This window comes from Lytechinus variegatus, chromosome 1 (assembly GCF_018143015.1).
Source record: "Lytechinus variegatus isolate NC3 chromosome 1, Lvar_3.0, whole genome shotgun sequence".
In the NCBI taxonomy this organism is placed as follows: domain Eukaryota; kingdom Metazoa; phylum Echinodermata; class Echinoidea; order Temnopleuroida; family Toxopneustidae; genus Lytechinus; species Lytechinus variegatus.
In genome coordinates, this window is record NC_054740.1 from 2669924 (window position 1) to 2676112 (window position 6189).

At 34.1% G+C, this 6189-nt stretch overlaps 1 long non-coding RNA gene across 1 annotated transcript; it reads left to right on the plus strand.

Annotated features, from left to right (window-relative positions):
* Positions 1-1012: 1012 nt before the first annotated feature.
* On the plus strand, positions 1013-5780 carry LOC121408772. Its single transcript, XR_005969086.1, has 5 exons — positions 1013-1105; positions 3006-3072; positions 4035-4101; positions 4987-5052; positions 5674-5780. It is a non-coding gene; the product is annotated as an uncharacterized LOC121408772 (long non-coding RNA).
* The last annotated feature ends 409 nt before the right edge of the window (positions 5781-6189 follow it).

Sequence of the window (6189 nt, forward strand, 5' to 3'; positions counted from 1 at the left end):
AAATCGGCGCCGGTCAAGAATGATCAGCGTCCCCTGATTTCAATAAATAAGCGCCGGTAGAATAATGAAGAAGGGCCTATTGCTAACCAAATCTAGATCGGCGCCGCGGCCAAGAATGATCGTTTTGCCCTCCCCCAATAATTCCGCATGTGCAAAAACAATAAGATGGTAATGTTACACAGAAATCAGCAAACGAGATTGAGCTACGCAACTCGTTCTTTATTAAAAATCGTGCTCAAATTATCAGATTGGAACATAAAAATTTTCAGCTCGCGCTTCGCGCTCGCATCATTTCTGTAGCAAAACCCCATACTTTTCATGATTAAATAGGTGAATAGAATGTCCCGTTTTTAGTTCTGAACCTCAAAAGAACTCCCGCTTCGATTTGCAATAATCTTTTGTTGGATGTAATCTTGTTCTTTTTAAAACGTACATTAATTTAAAACTGTAATGTTTTCAGATCGAAATATCAAAATTTTAAGCTCGCGCTTCGCGCTCGCATTTTTTATTTAGATACCCATCTTAATCATTGGTACCAAGAATGCTTAGAATATCAAGCTTTCTGATCAGAATATAAGTAAAGTTCAGCTCGCCCTCGGCACTCGCATTATCTGTGTAGTGAGATATGTATCCTCCTCATGAGTTACTACAAACAGTCCTAAACAGGCACCTTTTTCCTGTTTTCAGGTCAGTATAATTTCAGCTCGCGCTTCGCGCTCGCATTAATTTGTCGGTGAAATATGTGTCTCTATCTCATGAGTCATGTATATCTATATGATATGAGTCATATATATATATATATATATATATATATATATATATATATATATATGCATGTGTGTGTGTGTGAGTGTGTGTGTGTGCGTGTGCGTGTTTTGACAGGGTCAGGCATTACCCCTTTTTCTTTTTCAACATTTTCTTTTATGGCGCCGGTGAAGTGCAAAAATATGTGCGCCGCTCGGCAGTGCGCCCCCCCCCCTTTCGCCAAAAGCTGGATCCGCCTATGCATATCATGAATTTTGAATGTCATTGGAGACCGAGTCAAATTCAACCCCCATAACTTTGCAAGAACGAATGGAGTAGGCCTGATCCATCTTCTATACAGGTATTATATACCCCATCATGTTCTATCCCCATTTGGATAATTGCTAAATAATTAAATATCCCATTTTCATCCATTAAAATGACCCCTTCATCATGAATTGAAACTTGGAGAGATGCCTTTTGACTTCTAATTCTGACTGCAAGTTTGAACATATATTCTACATAATACTACATTTTATTTGCAAAATGCAGAATTCTTCGAATAGTTGTGACTATAATTTGAGAAAAACCTTCCACCCAAAAGGACTCTAGCCGTGGTAATCAACGTGCCAAAACACCTTCGCCAGTTCCCGTAACTGTTTCCAAGAAGGTGGCCAACCTGCCTACAGCCGTACCCCCCGGAGCCATGGCAGCCCATCAAGCTGACCCTCCTACTTCTACTCCCGCTTCAGACCCCTACACGCCTAAGGACCCTAAAGATGACTACTTGCTACTTGAAATGCGGAAAATGTTCACGGATTTCCAGCGTGAATTTGATATCAAATTGGATCACGTAATTTCGGATCTTAATGCTGTTAAATCAGACATCAGGATGGTGAATTCCGCTGTACATGACCTTGAAATTTCTTCAACGGATACTTCAGCGAGAATATCTACCGTAGAAGCGGATAAACTACCTGGTATAGAACGTTTTATCGCCAAAGTTAGAGCTGATTTCGACGACAAGCTACTGAACCTATGAAATACACCACAAAAAAAACAACAAAAAATTGTTGTTCTACGGCATTCCCAAACAAACCAATGAGGATATTTACAAGACCACATCTTTTGCATTGGGCAAGTTACTGGAAATTCCCGTTGAAGAGGCAGACCAAATTCAAATCATCAATGCTCATCGTCTACCTACGAAGAGGACCCACAACGGAGCCAGCGGAACACCGGCCCCCGAAGCTTCTGATCTGTTTTGCATAGATTTACGACCGGGACCGAATTCTTCGCGCCTTCGAGCAGCCAAGGCAACCCCGGGCTACTGACGGCAACCGTAGGGATGGCGACCGTGTAACCGTCCGTACTGACCTACCCCCCATCTATGAAACGCGAGCGTGGTCATCTAGCATCAGTTGCATATAACATTCGCAGAACCAAGCAATTGAAAACCAGGATAAGGATTCAAGGAACCAAAGTACTGCTGCAGACTAAAAACCCTAATGCACCTTCTTCACAGTGGTCAACTTGGACTGAGTAGATTTACTTATCACATGCAACATCATGACTATGGAATTTTGAATATCATTGGAGACCGAGTCAAATTCAATCCCCATAACTTTGCAAGGACGAATGGAGTAGGCCTGATCCATCTTCTATACAGGTATTATATACCCCATCATGTTCTATCCCCATTTGGATAATTGCTAAATAATTAATTATCCCATTTTCATCCATTAAAATGACCCCTTCATTATGAATTGAAACTTGAGTGATTATGTAAGCCAAAATTAAAACAAATTTAAACGATTTATATTGTCATGATTACTACATGTAATTCAGTTAAAACAACTGCATTTTCTCTCATTATTACTGGATCCTAGATTGTTGGATCCTAGATTGCACAACCCTTTCAAGTAATAATTGATGTCATTTTCATTTTTCATGCATAATAATTTGAATTTTATGTTTTCTTAAAAGAATAGGCCTACATTATTTCCTTTTACAATTTGACTAGACTTTTGGGCATAGCCCTGAATCACCATAGGTTTTGTTGACTGGTAAATTGAAACAATAACCTCTATTGCTATGATTATAGTACATGTTTAGCTTGTCAATACAACTGCATTTCTTTATTTTTACTGGATTCTAGATTGTTTGACCCTTTCCAATAATTAATGTCATTTCATTTTACAAATTGTTGGTAATTTTATGTCATCAATGAATACATTATTGCATTTCCCCTTTATATTTAGATTAAGATGTTGTGCTTAGTCCAGAAAGCCATAGTAGGTTACGTAGACTGGTACTTTACAGCTACATGTAAGTAACATTGACTATTGAATGTATGTTCCTCTAGTCATGTCATGCATGCTTCCTTTATTTCAATTTTATTTTTTTCACCAATATCATCCAAATGGTAATGTTATTTAATGGTACAGTAACTGTCGTTTATCATTACAATGCATGACTATCCTGTCTTAATCCTTATTTATTATGTACGACACCTTTTTTCACCACTATTTGCTATGCTAATCATTTCCTTGTTGGCATCACAAATTATTGACGTGAATCAAACCAGAATGAAATGAAGCAAATCGAAGCAAATTGACATACAATTATTCTATTTTTTCTTCATCAAAATGAGAGAAAACTATGCTAACACTATTCAGCTGATCATGGATACGATTTTGACTTGGTACACTGATTGGAGAGGTTTTATGATGGACCTATTCTAATAATGAAATTACTTGTCCTTTTTTTCATCCATTAAGATGAGTATAATGACCTCTTCATTATGAATTGAAACTTGATGTAATCATGTAAGCCATAATTGAAACAAATTCAAACAATTTATATTGTCATGATTACTACGACTATGTAATACAGTCAATACAACTGCATTTTCTCTCATTATTACTGGATCCTATACTGTTTGACCCTTTCCAGTAATAATTAATGTCATTTTTTTTTCATGCATAACAATTGGAATTTTATGTTTTCTGAAATGAATACATTATTTCCCTTTTACAATTTGACTATACTTATTTGGCATAGCACTGAAAGACATAGTAGGTTATGTTGACTGATATATTGAAACAATAACCTCTATTGCTATGATTATAGTACATGTTTAGCTTGTCAATACAACTGCATTTCTTTATTTTTACTGAATTCTAGTTTCGTTTGACCCTCTCCAATAATTAATGTCATTTCATTTTACAAATTATTGGAATTTTATGTCTTTAATGAATACATTATTGCATTTCCCCTTTTATATTTAGATAAAGATTTTGTGCTTAGTCCAGAAAGCCATAGTAGGTTATGTAGACTGGTAGTTTACAGTTACATGTAAGTAATATTGACTATTTAATGTATGTTCCTCTGGTCATGTCATGCATGCTTCCTTTATTTCATCATATTTATTTATCTATTTTCTCTTCAATATCATCCAAATGGTGATGTTGTTTAATGGTACAGTAACTGTTATTACAATGCATGGCTATTTAATTTGTTTTAAACCTTATTTTTAATTTATTACAACACCCTTTTATTCACCATTATTTGCTATGCTAATCATATGAAATACAATTATTTTTTTAGTTTTTCTTCATCAAAATGAGAGAAAACTTTGCTATCGCTATTGATTTTGACTTGATAACCGATTGGACAGGTTTTATGATGGAGCTATTCTAATAATGAAATTAAACTTGTCCCATTTTTCATCCATTAAGATGAGAATAATGACCCCTTCATTATGATTTGAAACTTGAGTAATCATGTCAGCCGAAATTTAAACAAATTCTAAAAATTTATGTTGTCATGATTACTATACATGTTTACCTACATGTATAAAACTGTCAATACAACTGCATTTCCTCTCATTATTACAGGATCCTAGATTGTTTGGCTCTTTCCAGTAATGATTGATTTTTTTTTTTCATGCATAATTGCTAGAATTTTGTTTTCTGAAATAAACACATTATTTCCCTATTAGGCATTGCTCTGAAAGCTATAGCAGGTTATGTTGACTGGTAAATTGTAAAACCTCTACTGCTATGATTTCAGTACATGTTTCGCTAGTCAATACAACTGCTTTTCTTTATTTATTTATTCTTACTGGATTCTAGATTGTTTGACCCTTTCCAATAATTAATGTTTTTTCGTTTTGCAATTCATTGGAATTTTATGTCTGCTTTAATGAATATATTATTGCATTTCCCCTTTTATTTTTAGATAAGATTTTGTGCTTAGTCCAGAAAGCCATAGTAGGTTATGTAGACTGATACTTTACAGCTACATGTAAGTAATATTGACGATTTAATGTACTAGTATGTTCCTCTGGCCATGTCATGCATACTTCCTTTATTTCATCAGATTTATTTATTCATTTTTTTTTTCTTTCACCAATATCATCCAAATGGTAATGTTGTTTAATGGTACAGTAACTGCTTATTAATTATTATTATTACTATTACAATGCATGGCTATTTATTTTGTTTTAATCCTTATTTTTATTACAACACCCTTTTCTTCACCATTATTTGCTTCGCTAATTATATCCTGTCCGGCATCACAAATTATATATTGGTACCTTAATCTTTTGTCTAACGGGCATTATGAAGCACCTTATACCATGCATACATTATTCTCTTTATTAGTTTTGTATTATCTTTTTTATATACAAATTTACAATAATTCCTCAAATGGATAGGTAATAATGTGCTGGCTTTTGTACACTTTCATACAAGCATGCATTATTCTGAGTAGCTAATGAATACAACAGCATTTTCTCATTATTACTGGATCCTGAATTGTTTGACCCTTTTCAGTAGGTAATTAGTGCCATTTTTATTGGGGTTTTTTTTGTATTTTGTTAATTATCTCCATGAACACTTATTTCATTTTCCCTTTTACATTTAGATTAGATTTTGTGCATAGCTCTAATAGCCATAGTAAGTTATGGGACTGGTACATGTACATTTAGAGGTAAGCAACATTGACAAATTCATGTATGTTCCTCTGTCATGTCATGCACGCCCTTTTTATTTCATTTTATTTAGTTTTTCCACCAATATCATCTAAATGGTAACGTTATTTGTAACTGTTATTACTCATTACAATGCTTGATTAAGTTTTTATTATTTTATTTTCTTTTTAATTCTTATCTTATTTCAACACCCTTTTATTGACCATTTCTCGCTATGCTAATCATATCCTGGCTGGTATCACAAATTTTATATCGCTACCCTATTATTTTGTCCTAATTAACATAATGAATTTGTTCACATCATGCTTACATTCTTTTATTTTAGTATTTAGCATCATATTATTGAACGTTCAAATATCATTGCCTCAAACGGATGAATATCTTCATGCATCTATTATTCATCTATCTGTATTATCTAGTGATCTACTCTAGTTATTTACATAAGTTCC